Consider the following 16,251-nt stretch of genomic DNA (forward strand, 5'->3'; position numbering starts at 1 on the left):
TCATGAACATACAAATTTTATAAATATATATATAAAACTTTTGTAAAGCGAACAGGCCATCACTAAATATCATAAGGTTTGGTTTAGCAATGAAGAAGAATTTTGGATACTTATCAGGAACTTTAGTCCAAAGTGGCGAACTACAAATGGCTACTTTCTATGATAGTGATAATAATAATAGTAATAATTTCATTCTCAAAGATGGTTCAGATTTTCAGTTTTACGTCCAAATTCTTTTCTACTTCCAGAGATGATAATTTGGAAATTTAAACACGTATATTATACAATTTAAGTGACCAACTTGTTTTCTTGCTGAGATACTTTTATATAAAAAATCAATCGCGAGCTTCATACGAAGTTTAAGGAACACTCACACATTCCATACCCCTAAAAATGACAAATGGGGTAAACAGGAAGAATAAAATAATATTAAATCGTAATATTAATGAAATTGTATTTATGCTGTTGTGATAGATATATCTTTAGAAAATAAAGGCATTAATAATATAAACATGGAAAAGTATTTAAGTGGTAAAAATGTAAGAGACCATGTAAATACAGTCGCTTTAGTACGTCTAACGCTACTTGCGTAATATTTAAATGTGGCTTTAACGCTTATTAGGCAATGATAAACGTAGCCTTGCGTGTCTAAACGATCAATTTATTGGGCGCTGTTAATTTGTATGCTTGCCAAAGCGAGAGAGGGGAACTAGACAGTACCGACTGCGTTGATAAGGGTGTAAATAGAATAATATTTGGGAATTTGCATGTTACTAAATTACGAATGTAATTGATTTTAGACTATAGACTGCACGCCCGCAAGTCAAGTTTACTGCCTGCAGATAAAAAAAAAATTCTTTTCAAAACCTTTTACTATATAGTATTGTTGCGTTCAACGGATTCGCGTATTTGGAGTAATTGATGATAACACTTGATGAAGAATCAAAACCCAATTTATTTGCCAGTATTAATTACACAGGACAGTTCGAAAGACGCGTTACAGTCGTAGAATAACTACGATAAACATGCTAAAACAGTCAGCAACACAGCCTTCAGGATATAATGGTGAAGGCAGCTTCACGGGAAAGCACTAAAGTACCCGACTCGGTCAATCGCTTTCAAGCCAATCTCTGAACTCAAGATACTACCACTCTCTGCACATATAGGCAGGGTGTATATAGCTTTAGCATACCTTCGAGAACATTCCCGAGAAAACCGGGTAACAGATAAATTGGTGTCATAACATAATATAATAAAGTATTATTTGACAATTGCATCGATTAAAATTTTCTTCGTCCTCGGCCTTTAGCCATATTTAGCATACGTCGAATTCTGGAGAAGGCATGGATATTGGTAAATGTATAGTGTCTGTGCGGCATGGGGGCACTTAAGATATGCGGCGAGCCGAAAAGTCCTCTCGACAAGTACTTGGTAGGAGAAGAGAGGGAGAGTGGCGGACCTTCGGGCCCATCCTTTCGGGGTGCTCTCCTTCAAAACAGAGAGCAGAACTCAACAAAATCGTACTGTCACCTATGGTGCCCTAAGGCCCACCAGCGGCCGAGCGGTAAAGTCGCTGAACACTGGTAGTTCGGCCCGAGGTTCGAATCCCGCGAACGGGCTGGCTGCATGGGTGTTTTCGTGGTTTTCCCCATGTGTAACGTGTATACGAGCCAGTTTCCCTTAGAAAGTCCTCCACGAAGGTATCCCTCCCCTTAGGCAGATAGCCCTCGTGGGCTTTGCCATAATTAAATACACCACACCTATGGTGCCCTATCTGCGTAGTTAATTAGTTAATTAGGTGCCACGATTCTCTAACAGATCGAATGGTGCTTCAAATTAAAATGACCAACTAACATACGCGTGTCTTATACAACGTTCAAACCTTGTTTTCAGTTTCTCTGTCTCGAATGATGTTTTTCATGTGTTAATATTAACTCTAGACGAGCGCTTGGAGAAAACTAAACTTTTTTTCACTGCTCAGTGTTGATGTTAACTCATCGAGTGCTCAGACAGAACTAAATTTTTTTGATTGCTCAATGATGTCTCTTAGACTGTTTTTGATCGGATTATTCTGATTTTTGAAAATATTACTCGTAAATATTAATCAGATGAGTGCGATTATAGTGGTTTAAAATCGAAATGTCAATTTAGTTTCGTTTTCTTATCTACAGATGACTATTTTTAAACATAACCTCTTTTATGTTTGTAATATTTTCTGTAATTTTAATTGGTGTTGAGGTTATAGAGACATAAGTTTTTTTTCGGGGGAGAGAAGCAGGAGACTTGACAATTGAACAACACCTGGGAATCGAACCACGGACCTGTGGAATACGCGCCCAGCATGCAGACCACCACACCACGAAGGCGTGCTAAGAAGGCGGGAGAAATACCTCATAAGGTTACAATCATTTTTCAGTAGTTAAAAATAACAAAAAAGGGGGAGGGGAACCAAAATATTTAAAATAAAACATATAGTATTAAAGCTGTTTTTTCGAGTGTTTCTAAACTGAATCAGAAAGTACGACCACCAGATGCTGTTACACTTCCACGTAATATGCATTTTTTTCCCTCTCCGACCTCATTTTTTTCTTTCCCAGTTTTTCTCTTTTCCTTTCTGAATCATATTAACCAAAATGATATCACTGCTAACACTACGAATGATAACTAACGTAACAGTAAATAAAGTAGGAAACTGATGCCTTAAAACGAATCATCTCACAGTATCTTAAAAACTAATATTAAAACAGATCACAATAAGGCTTGTAACATCCTATGGATTATAATTGGAATCTTAAAATTCACAGTTTTAAATACAAAAATAAGATCTTATTTGTTGGCCACAATAAGCTTTTTAATATTTATGATTTCATTTTAAATTGCTTTAAAAATCGTTGCCATACACAGCTTCAAAGCGTAGAATAATTAAATTAAACATTTTGATATTTTCCAGTGTTTTCAAACACTGAATTAGTATTTTTGTGTGTTTAACGGTTCGTATAAACTTTGTGAATGAACATGCCAGAAGAGCAAAAGAAGTAAACAAAAATGTTGAACTTTTTCTACGGTTTCCAAGCGGTAACAATTTTTACATACAAAGGTATCCGGAGAAAATAATTCGGATACTTTCGTCAATTTCTATCTCAAATGTAAATAGGATAGCAAATATATATAAAGAAAAATGTTTGGCAACACCACTCTGCAAATGGGAACACTGATGAGTTGACTACATCTACGGCACATATATTTGCCTTTTTCGATATTCAGATATTCAGATCTTTCAGAATTTGTGGATGCGGACTCTGTCATATAACATCTCCGTTTGTAATCAGTTTCGAAAACTTTGTTGCACATTTTGTGTTAACTGCCAATCTCACTGAATACCTTAATATTATCTCTCCATTATGACAGCTTTTTGAGTTTCTAGAGGCAAGTGCATCATTATTTTTCTTTTTAATATCAAAATCTTCCTTTCGAGGGTCTCACTAACCGGGCCATTATCGTCAGCTGTCGACGTGACATTATTTGAAAGGGCAAGAAGTAGCCCATTTGGGGATGCTGACACTTTACGCAACTTAAGTATCCAAACATCAAAGATAGCTCAATCTTTCCAAACTTTCCTACAAGATTCTTAATGGGGGGATAAAAAAGAATGGTTTTAGAATCTGGGTGAATTGAGGGCTTTTATCATAGATTCTTTCTACTATATTTTTTTAGGGATAAATTTTATATTTATTTTTCTGTTTAAATATTGAATGAATGTTGAGTCACATTTGCAATTTTAAAAAATAATTTTTCAATTAATGATTAATGATATGTTAAAAATATAGAAAAACTTGGCTTCATTGCCTTTTCTAAATCTCGAAAGAGGTATACTGTTTTCTCTTAACATGTTAAATCCTGTTCCGGAAAAATTTAATTCATAAACTTGGTCATGACTCAGAAATTGACAGACACACCCTCGCGCGTAGTGGATTCTCACTGTATTGAATTTCGACAAAGTATAAGCTAATTAGCGTATTTTCCAAATTTAATGAATCTGTTATTAACTGACTACGTAAGTGATCTAAAAGTTGGATATGCACTGCGCGAAACAGAAGATCTTAATTATACCTTCCATGCGGCTTCGCTTATAATTGATTCACAGAGTGTTGCCATTCGACAAAAATCTGTCTCTTACTGGCTAACAAGCTGAGTAATGTGAAAATAATAAATGAATTCCTTATTCATGTTTTAATAATGTACGTAATCGATGTAAATTAAAATACTACATTTAATTTATGATTTGTTACAGCTTATAACACACGTGAAACTTTGCAGCTTTGCTGTAATTAATAAAAGTAGTGTCTAGCGCCAAATGTTACTTAAATTATACTGCTTTACATTTTTATACATTTAAAAATATTTTTATTGTTTTTGAAATTTTCAGGGGTCAATTCTGTAAGGTTATTACTTTGGTAACTGAAAATTTTGGATTGTACCTTTTTTTTCCTTTGTTGATTTCACGAATATTTTCATTTCGCAGGAAATCTATGTGGCGAACCTATTACCAATGCATTATAATATTTTTATTTTATCTTCAACATTATAAAAATACTTTGGTTTTTTATATAACAACGTGAATTACTTAAAAATATTCTGTGTTTCATAACTTTGTAGTGTTCTTCCCTTTTATTCTGGCCCCTTTCTCAGGTGAGGCCAAGTGGAGGCTTTGTTGTACGCCAGAGCGTACACTTGAGATTAAACACAAATGTAAGAAATAGGAACTAAATAACGAATAACTAAAGAGATTTAGCCGAAGCTAACATAATTCTAAACTGGTTAGTTCTTAACATTCAAATTAGCCAGCGAAGCTATCAAAAGGCACGTAATACGGCCGAGCGAAGTAACAGTTAGACGTACCCAAAAGGCAAACGCGCGCTACTCAGGAATCCTAACGCTTTCTCTCGAAGTCAGTGAAACTTAAATTCTTTCTACTTCTCATTAGCATTTTGGAAAGGTGAATTAAATTAAAATAATAATTATAAAATTAGAATATACCTTACATCTTGGCAGTCGATATTGTTACCATTTATATTTTTCATATAATTAGCAAAAATCATTTTTAACGTAATATTTTATCATAGTCATTACATGATGTTTAGTTCTCTTGTTGTTTATTATGACCTGCATTAAAAGTAAAAAAGTTAATGCTTATCATTAGAATTATGTATGGCAGCTGTTCTGCTTTTTCCTCTTTATTTCTTGAACACCGTTTATAGAAAGGTGTTGATATTACTAAATGAAAAAATCCATATAACGGCTTTTGAAAAAATGGTAGCAGTGTTTGTTATTTTTAACATTCGATTTTTGGACTTTCAGTTTTTTCATTATTGCGCAAATGATAAATTTTTAATAAAACTTTTTTATCTCTTAGCACCAATCTTTTCTTTACGTTTTATTCTCTGTAGCGTTTAGAATTTTGTAATTTTTGAATGGCAACCAATTTAAAATATGTAAAACAGAAGGTAAGTAAGCATATTAGTTCGCAGTTCTGTTTATATGGGTAAATAGGTTTCGATAGAACATTCTTTATCAAATGTAAAATAAAGATTGTTCAGTTATAACTATCAGAATTTATTTAATTATGTTCATAGAATTCTAAAGCATAATGGAAAACTGCTAACTTCTGTTTATACGCATTTTAAATCGGTTGCCATTCGCAAGTTAGTAAATTCTGAATGTTAGCGCATTTAATCGGAATTATCCAAATTTTTCTCTGGTGCTAGACTGAAAAAAGGAAAGATAATATAAATTAATAGAAATAAGAAGTAAATATAGTTTATAATAATAAGTTTATAGTTTTTCGATTTTCCGTGTCGGATTTCCGTTGATTATTTTCAATTTATATTAATGCTTTGCATGAAATTTTAACTTTCGTTCGATTCGATATTAATCAGGTATTAATTCAATATTAATTAAACATATTTGTGCGATTCGATTCGATATTTATCTTTAATCAAAGATCGAGGTGTATCCATATCAAAAGCTACATTTTTAGTTGGTATTCAGCTCTTATTTGGTTTGCATCATTAAACAATAATAATATTCACTTGCTTTTTAAAATTAATGATATTAATTCTCAACATTTTTTATCCTGCAAGAATGTTTTCGCTGAACTTTCGCGATTTGCTGCATGGAATAATATCAAGAACATCGATTTAGTTAATTACTTTCGTTGCTGCACGTGCTTCCCGCGGAAAAATCTTTAGCCTCAATCATCGATTGGTCACAGCAGCGGCGAATTCCATTTTTTCACCATACATTTTCCTCCTTTTATGAATTTACCAAAAGTTTTTAACACCATCTGCTACGCGATTATTGCGGCTAATTAATTCGCACTTGTAAGAGAAGTGTATTACGTGCGTAGGAGTAATTCTTACCCGCTTTCAATTTGCCTTCCTTTGCCTAATTGGTTCGGCTTTTGTGTCTTGTAAGCAATTAATTATTTGGCTAATTAGTTGTGTTTGCAACATACTATATATACATAGAAGCTTTTATTTGTCTAAAACGTGTTGAAAAGACATGGTTGCTTCTTTAAATTGGTTTCAGTTTCAGCGTTTGGTATTGTGTAAGGATTATTTCTAAAGAAAGAAATGACAATCTTTGTTTAAACAGGTATTTTTGATTGGCGTGGAGGACCGTAATTAAAATTGAAAAGAGTTTATTATGATTTTTGGGATTTTGAATAGCTAAAAGAAATTGCCAGTAATTACTAGCTTGACGGTAATGGATTAGTGCATATTTTTTAACATTAGCAAATAGTCTTGACAATAATAGCTTAGTACGACCATTTTGTAGCGAGTATGAATGTACTTTAACAAAAAAATTAGATTAATTATATATTTTAAAAATTCTTCATAAATATTTTATAGAATTCTTAAATGCATGTAGAGCTTAGAACACTTACATTGGATTTCTAAATGGACATTATGATCCATGAGGAAATCTATCGCCCAAACTTGGCCCTGAAATCAGGTAAATAAATTCAAAAATGAACTTGCAGAAGTTTATAACGATACAAAGTAAATACAGAAAACTATATAGCAGTTAAAAAAAATCAACTCTTGCTATCGAGCTGTTTATTTACTCAATATCGAGAGTTGGATAGCTGAGCATTGTTCTTTCCTTGTTGAAACTTGTTCATGGTAAAAACTTGGTAGCATGTTAGGTGGCTGTAACTGCTTACTTGATAATAAATACCAGTGCCCTGCAAACCCTCATGTATCACTGTCCTGTTGTAACTTGTTTAAAAAATAATGCTTCTATAACTGTGGTGGTATAGTTATGTGGGGGTATAGCTCAGTGGTAGACCATTCGATTGCTTCTATAACTTTTATGTTCCTTATTCCATCTTCTGTAGTTTCTCCGTCTTGATTCGCAGATTTTTTTTGGAAGTGTCTCAATCACGTTTTCCATCAAATTGGTTAAACCATCGTATTGTACTTGAGACTGGCATCAGAGTTGCTGTTATCGATATCCCCTGAATTATCTCATGGCTTCCAGTGCTGTCTGAAGAACATGTAATGTAGCGAGATCATTTGGCAGGGAGCAAAAGTTGATCAATAAACAGCATTCGTTTTGCTATTATTGGATTTAAAAAATAATAAGTAAAAAGAAAATTTTGATTAAGCTATAATTTTATTAATATGATATAAACGCTGCTGTATCTTATATGAACAAAACTTTTAATTATTAATTTACTGAGAAGTGAATAGAGATTTTGTTGGTAGGGGTCTTTCTTTTTATTAACAGAGTAATAGATGAACTTCCTCACGTCTTTTCATTTTTGATGAATTACGGTAAGGAACACTTAATTAAAAGAAGGAAAGCTGAGGGGTTTGTGGCTTAACTACTAATGGAAGCACTGGAGGAACATGGTTTGGAATTACGCAAGCAGAAATCTGTGCTGACAGTTATTTTTTGTAAGTAAGATTGATGAGCGTTATAGCATAATTTAGCTTGCATGCTTTTGAGAATACGTACGGTTAATATTTATGGAAAACCCTTTAGTGCAGTAGTTCTCAAACTTTTCGACTCGGTGCTTCCACAGAAAAATCGTCCATAAACGACGCCATGAACAACTTTGCGTTTTATGAATAAGTAACTCGTAAGTTTTATAGAGTGAGTCAGAAATATGGCTACGTATTTGAAGTAAATGTAGTGAGCTGTTTGTGTATTGTATATAGCAATGATGAAGGTAGTGCGTTACCGTGCGTTATAGAGGAAGGTATATAATGTTATACGTATACGTATACTAAATATGAAACTTATTTAATTTTCTTCCGTTTCATGTAAGACTCACGTGTCCAAGCTTGTATTATTAGCATCAACGGTATCGAAAATATAGCAGTAAGTTCCATTTGTATCATGGTTATTTGCAATCACCCATACTGCATACATCATGGCCCTCATTGTTCGTTAACTCCGTAAAATGGAGAAACATGATTTTAATGCGGGATAGTTGCCATTAACTGTGGGAAATGGAGGGAAAATTGTTGTTTATATGGAAACATCCTAAACAGAAATTTGAGAGTATCCGAAAAAGAAAGGACTGGAGTTAATAGGCGCAAGGTTTGAGGCAGTAAAGCTTATCTGGTTTGGAATTTTTCTTTACTTTGAATACCTCAATTTTCAATGGTATTTTATCATTTCACTTAGCCGCAATACTGTCATCACACGATGTAATCAAACATGTAACCATATTTCGGATTCACTGTGGCCAACATTTCTTTTGGCTGCCCCTTGGACATCATACCTAATGTTTTCCTTTGGTTTTTAAACTAATATCCTATAAGCCATAATTTTAAAGTACAACATCATATTTTATCAGATGATTGAGCTGAATGTTGTAGCATGGTAACGGTTTATAGGTATATAAATAAGAAAACCATATGAAAACGAACGAAAGTTTATTTCAATCCTTAGGGCTAACAATTCTTCTACACAAAGAAACATTAAAAATAGCTCCATCAAAACGAAAAGATGTAATGAATTATTCCATTCCCCGGTGCAAGTGCTTAGCACATCCATTTAACGTTGAAAGTTTGAAACATGGCGAGGCATAGTTGATTTTTCGTACTGCCTAGCATCAAAATACTAGTAGTCTTTACAATGGCACCGAAATTAAAATATGATGGTGGATAATTTGTCACCATCTGCTTGTCGCTCCTCTCACCAGTGTATCATAAAGTCAGAGAGAACGAAACAAAGCCTATTCTTTTATGCTTGCTCGCTTGCTATAGGAGATTAGCACATTTGGCTGGCATTGGAAGATCCATTGTTTGTACCCCGTCAAGGGTATTTTGATTTTTATGGTTCCTACCGTATAAAATTCTAATAGCATCCGCAAAATACCACATTTTTCTTAATGTAAAACATGCATCACAAATTTCAAAATATCTTGTTGTACAAACGCAAAATAATCGAGCACATAACGAAGCACTAATATACAGAGCATATTAACTGTCAGCTGGTTAGTTCCTTTCTAGAATGCCAAAGTTCTCACACACAGCTATTCGTACATAACAGTAAAATTGCTTGCCAGTCAAATCTACATAACATCTGTAATGAATTAACCTCTTGGGAAAATAAAACAAATAGTAAAGATGTAAATTAAAAAATAACATTTCGTTAGAAATTCAACACGAAATTAACAAACGTAAGTTGTGAAGTTTAAAGAATTCATAAAGCGCTGTACACTATTCTCATAAAATAGAGTGGAGAACTGAAGAAAATACATTTTCTGTTGCCATCCCATCGTCTCATTGGCTAAAAAACGAAGGGTGCCGTACATTTATCTCTATTATTAAATATTGAAGAATGTGTATGTATGTACGTATGTATGTTTTTCGCATTGCGGATGAATGGTGGCATCTAGAGCCATCAAATTTTGACCACACATAGTCCTCAACCCCCAATATGTGCACTTCGAAGCTCGAGTTTTGAGTTCCGAAATTGTTTTCTTATTTATTTTATTTTTTTCTGCGAACTTTAACAAACTTAACGATTAAAAGGCAATGTGTTGCTATTTTGCAAAGTGTAAGATATTTATGTTTCAAATTTAATCAATAAATTCAGCGACTTAAAAGAAATGTGTTGCCAATGCCCGAAATAAAATATTTTTATCTTCCACTCGCCAGTGTATTGCTGTTCTACAAAACGTAAGATACTTAATTTTTCTTTCAAATTTAATCTGTCTGTAATTAACAAATTAAGCTATTTAAAAGCAATAAATTCTGTTCATCACCTTTATTATTATAGATTATTAAATGGACCCGCGACATGAAACTAGATGAAACGATCATATATATTTTTTATTTTCTATAATAATTGTTATAGATTGCTGGAAGTGCAATTATTGGATAGATTCAAGTACAGAAAGTTCTCCTGAAACTACCACCTTCCTAAGGCGACCACTTTTGAAAGTAATTAGTATTTCTAAGAACATAAATAACCATCAGTAGTGACATCTACTTTCTAAGATGACCATCTCCCCAGAAGAACAAATTGCTTTTTGGAATCTGAGGGGGTCGTTTTAAAGAGGGTTTAGTGTATTTGTACTTAACAATATAACTTTGAAGAGACATCTGTTTTATATCAGTGACTTTTAAAAACATAAAACTGAAGCTTTTAAACTATAATTAGGAATATGGAAAGTTCTGAAATATGAGTTCAAACGTCGAAGAAAAAGGAAAATACTGAACTAAAAAGAGAAAAAGGATTTTAAAAGGAAAGACTTAAGATATAAATAAAATGTACAAATAAGTTAATATTATTACGTGGGGAAAATGCAGAAAACAAAACAATTTGCTTTTGAGGGAAAAATATTGTTGCATATTTACCTTATTACTATTCTCTTTATGGAAGGGAAAATATTACCTTTGTAGTCTTTTTCATTTTGAGCTAATTAAGTTTGTCTTCGCTTTATAAAATATAGGCGAAAAATAACTTTTATTTTTTTATGTTAGTACTCTTTTAAAACCCAACAAATTTATATCTGCAAATTCATAACCTATGTTCCCAAGAAGATTAAAATAAATAACATTTATTTCATTTTTTACGAGTAAAAGGAATTCACTTTTTAATACTTTATTCGTACAAAGTAAACAAACAACATTGAAAGAATGCTGTATTCTGGCCAGCTATCGAAAAATGGATTTTTATCGCATCGCGTTTTAAAAGTTTTTTTCTATTACGTTAAAGATACTGTTTTTCGTCCGTAATGTTTTTCTTTTTATCATTTTCGAACGCTGGAACTGGAATGTTTTGTTTGAATTCAAGACACATGTAGCATTATTGGCACATTACTGATGTAATATTCTTCTTTTACACGCAAACTTAGCCGAGTCGTCTGCAGGTATCTGCGGTATTTGATGAATGTTTTCTGAATCTTATTAGAAAAGCAAATGGATGGATTTTCCCCCCGTTAAATTGAATTCTTTGTTTTGTTTTTGTCTGTGTTTAATGGCAACGGAGACATTTTATCAGTGTAACTGGGGAAACGGCAAATGGAGTTTATATTACATAGAAGAAAAAGTAGTATTAACATAATGCGCGAAAACGTTTGGTTGTTTAATTTAAATTCCATTCAAGGAATTCTAAGTAAAGTTTTATATAAATCTGAATTCCGTGTTTCAGAACTTTTTTTAATATTTTTTACTTTCATTCATTTCATAATTGGTGTTGGTTATGCTAATAATTTTAAAGCCTTTATTTTCTTTAAAAAGAAGGCACATTTAATAAAATTTTAAAATCTTTTAACTTTAGAAAGTGTATGAAAGACTTACAGAAGCAGATTTAAGAGTAATTTTAAGAGCAAGAATTACTTGAAAATCTACTGCGTCCGATATGAGTTGGAATCGAAAGTCGGATCTTCTTTGTTCTACTTCGATATGTTATCTATTGCACCTGTAGAAATATGTTTAGGAGAATTGAATGCGTGGAAGGAATACCTTTCAAATTTTCCAGGAAAACAAAAAGTTCCATCGACAATCAGTTCAAACAAAATAGAAAGTTTTTACGTGGTTCTTCATGGATCATATATCTTTCGTCATATAAGTTTTGTCATACATCGTACTAATCGGATTTTCGGTATTTAGCCAGATTCGCTGTATTCATACCTATTTGGCTATTAATTAAATGTGATATGCATGAAACATTAGCTAAATACGAGTATGTTAGTTTTCTTATGCAGTTGCCTTCTTTTTATAGCCATATACATAGATCGGTTTGCTAAAAACTGAGATAAAAGGTTGACCTTTCTTTTATGGTTCAGAATTCCTCCTGAATCGTCTGCGAAGAGGACGTACTTCCGAAACTTGGCTTCTGTCCAGAATTTTGTTGCGTGACATCAGCTGTGGAAAGAGGATTTAATCGCCCTTCTAAACGAAAGAAGCAGGGTAGGAAAAAAACAGAAAAGCTGTCAAATAAAGACATTTTCGCCTTTATTGACCTGTAAAAAATTTGATGCCTTTGTTCCGAATTGTTGGTAATCAAACTATATTCTAAATGATCGATTTCTCAAAAACCAGTTTTATGATGTTTTATCTCGAAAGCAGTTTGCGCTCTGAAATTCATGAGTATACAAAGCCTCATAAAATTTCATTAGTTGTAAAAAAAGAAAGTAAATTGTGAACAAATGTTCGTTTCTTATAAAAAAAAAAAGAAAATGAAATATTGAGAAAAATATAGACGTCCACATTAAAATGAAGATACGCTCAGAAAAACCTCTTCATATTTTTACAGTGTCTCACAAAAGTGATGGGACACTTGTGCTTTACGAAAGGAAACTGTAGTAAAATAAATTTAAAAAACATGTAAAAAATTTTTGTGGCTGTGTTTCTTACTTAAATTTAGTAACAATTATTACACAACATACATTTTCTCAAAATATTAAAATAGTAATTTAATAAAAATACAATTGTTTAGAACGGAGCAAAAAATGGGTCACATAAGTGATGGGACACTTACTTTTCCATCAAATATTTATCCAAAAATTTTACTTACCAAAAGGCTTACTTACTTTATTTAAATGTTTTAATATTTTGTTGGATTTCCTTTTACTTTTAAATCGTGATTTAATCTTCTTGGGATGGATTCGACTAATTTTTTTGTGATTTCTGGAGTGATTTTACCCCATTCTTCTTGAAGCAATGATTTTAATTGTTGTTTTGAAGAGATGGTGTGTTTGCGAATTCTTGCCAAATATTCTCTATGGGATCTAAGTCTGGAGATTGTGGTGGTGTTTTTATTATTTCAGGACAGTTATACAGCAGCCAGAGTCTAACGTTCAAAGCAGTGTGCTTGGGGTCATTGTCCTGGCAGAATTTGAAATCGTTATGAAGGGTCAATTTTCGTGCTGAAGATTTCAAATTTTGATTTAAAATGTCAATATACTTGTACTGATCCATTATACTGTCAATAAAAACAAGATAACCAACTCCAGCGGACGACAGACACCCCCATACCATAACTCCTCCTCCACCATGTTTTACTGTTGGCACCAAGTTCTGTTTGCGAAATTCTTTCCTGGGTTTTCTCTACACCAAGATTATACTATCAGAACCAAATATATTAAATTTACTCTCATCAGCAAATATAACTTCATTCCAGTGATCAGAGTTCTTATTTATGTTGGATTTTGCGAGTTTTCTATTCTTTTCACTTACGAAGATTTTTTTCCTGGCTGCTCTACCGTGATATCCAGCAGATCGAATTACTCTTCTAACAGTCTCAGGATTAACAATTACTCCATATAATGCTTGTAAATCAGCAGCAACTTTAGGAGGACTCATTCTTGGATTTTTTTAAATATTTTGAACAATAATTCGCTTTATTCCATTGGATAGCTTTGATAGTCGGCCAGGTCTTCTTTTATCCTGAATCATGATTCTTTTTATATCGTTTAATGATCTTGAAAACTGTTGAATAACTAAATATAACTGTTTCAGCAGTTTTTCTTATAGATTTTCCATGTTCAATATGCAAATTAATAACTAATTTTCGAACTTAAGGCAAAGTTTCTTTTCGTTTAGCATTCATGGCTGCACAGAGCTAAAAAACACAAAAATTCCAAAACAAACTGGAGAGAAAGACTGCAGACGATTTTATAAATTATTGATAATTGCTTTTGAGTAAAAATAAAAACCCCAAAAATATTTTTATTGTAGTACGTAGTAGTACCTAATCGTGTCCCATCACTTATGTGAGCCATTTTTTGCTCCGTTCTAAACAATTGTATTTTTATTAAATTATTATTTTAATATTTTGAGAAAATGTATGTTACGTAATAATTGTTACTAAATTTAAGTATGAAAAACACCCACAAAAAATTTTTACATGTTTTTTTTTAATTTATTTTATTACAGTTTCCTTTTGTAAAGTACAAGTGTCCCATCACTTTTGTGAGACACTGTATGTACTTTCTAAGAACTGATTACTATCAAACTTACGGTCGAACATTTGTTACTATCGAACTTATAGTCGTAATAAAACGTTTAATGTTTTATAAGCTGTATTTTGCATTTCTTCATTCTCTTTAATTATATAATTTCTATTTATTTCAACGCCTGTATACATGCTATAAAATTTTATAAATAAAGCAAATTTTTGCAAATCTGTATTCTACAATTATGCTTATGATATTAATAATGGAGAATTTCACCTGCAATGTAGTTTGATGTATGTAAATTCGTCTATACTATTGAAGGGACTTCAGACTTCGTTTTACGATTTTCAGTTCCGTTTACACGTGGCGACATTATGAAGGTTTGCTGTTTAGAGGAATACAGTATAATTGTATTGTTGCGTTCTACGACTTCGTGGATTTGGAGTGATTGATAATAACACTTAATGAAAAATCAAAACACGATGTATTCGTCAGTATACGGGATAGTTCCAAAGACACGTTTACAGCCATCTAAAAATTACGATAAACACGCTGAAACAATCAGCAACACACCCTTCAGGTTATCAGGCTATAACGCTGAAGACAGCTTCACTTGCAAAGCACTAAAGCACAGTTTCCGACTGCCTTTTTGCCAGCTGGCCGAATTGCTTGTTTTTGCGTAGAAACTCTAATTTTAATTGCAAAATTTCTTTTTAATTGTTTTAACTGTATTTGGTGTTTTATATTTTTCTATATTTTTCAATTTTTAATAAAAATATTTTGAGGTTTTATGTATTTTTGCCTTTCGTGAAGTGAGATATGAATTAATTGAATGAGAAATATATCTCTAATAAAATTCGAGAAAATAAATGAAATGCAGGAAACATGTATAATTTAATATTCTGGGCAAGGAAGTCGCGGCATCACATTTTTTGTATTAAAAAAGCAGACACAACTGTTTCACTGTAAACTTTTTTAAGGTATAGACCAGAGCTTCTTAAACGTTTCTCACTCGCGACCTCTTTTCATCACTGAGATTTTTTTCGCGATCCCAGGACCTCATAATATTTACGAAAATTTTGTGAGACCCTATAAGCATTGCTCAAACCCGTCACACGCGTGAGTGAAACTGTCGAATCTTTTCATTTGTAGTGTAATATACTATTGCAGTTTTAGGTCATTAACTTTAATTTCTAATTTTAAGACAGAACAGTGTGAAAGTTTTAAATAAGTAACAGACGAAATGACAGCGTCATGTGCAAAGCAAGTAAAATGAACGTTTTATTATGAAAAGAATGCGTCGAAAGGTTTTTGTTTTTCCTTTTTCTGTATTGTCTTATCTATTTTAATATACATTGTGTAAAAATATTTGGTAATTGTCAAATTATTATAAAAAGTTAAAGAAATATCAAAACAAAATGTTTTGCAGGTCCCGCGACCTACAGTTTAAGAAACTCTGGTATGGAGTAAAGACTGTGTAACATTCTACACCTTTTTCATGGTGCAGATTAACTATTCTTTTACTGTCTATACCATTTTCAAGATATGGATTGATGCAAAGTGTTCAAATTGGAAGACTTTAGCCCAAAGGGCCAATTTGCCCAGAAGAGCTGTTAATTTCATTTTGCCATTTTGTGGTGGCTCATTGTAAACGGCGTTTCACTTTTCAAGTTGTTGCCACCTAATATTAGAGCCCCGCATTGATTTTAAAGAAATTAAATAATGAAGAATCTGCAGGAATGTATGTATGTTTCTCGCACCGTGAAAGAACAACGATACTTAGAGGCATCAAGTAGTCCTCCACTCGAATATAGGCATCTGAAAGC

General features: G+C 32.6%; 1 protein-coding gene and 1 long non-coding RNA gene across 2 annotated transcripts in view; one reads left to right on the forward strand and one right to left on the reverse strand.

The window, feature by feature from the left end:
• The window catches only part of MCU (mitochondrial calcium uniporter), a 757,559-nt gene that overhangs the window by 61,291 nt on the left and 680,017 nt on the right, over window positions 1–16,251 (forward strand). The window lies entirely within an intron of this gene.
• The window catches only part of LOC118198850 (uncharacterized), a 368,065-nt gene that overhangs the window by 7,643 nt on the left and 344,171 nt on the right, over window positions 1–16,251 (reverse strand). The window lies entirely within an intron of this gene.

Source organism: Stegodyphus dumicola, chromosome 9 (genome assembly GCF_044657685.1).
Source record: "Stegodyphus dumicola isolate Sdum_Otavi_A_Nest chromosome 9, ASM4465768v1".
Taxonomy (NCBI): Eukaryota; Metazoa; Arthropoda; class Arachnida; order Araneae; family Eresidae; genus Stegodyphus; species Stegodyphus dumicola.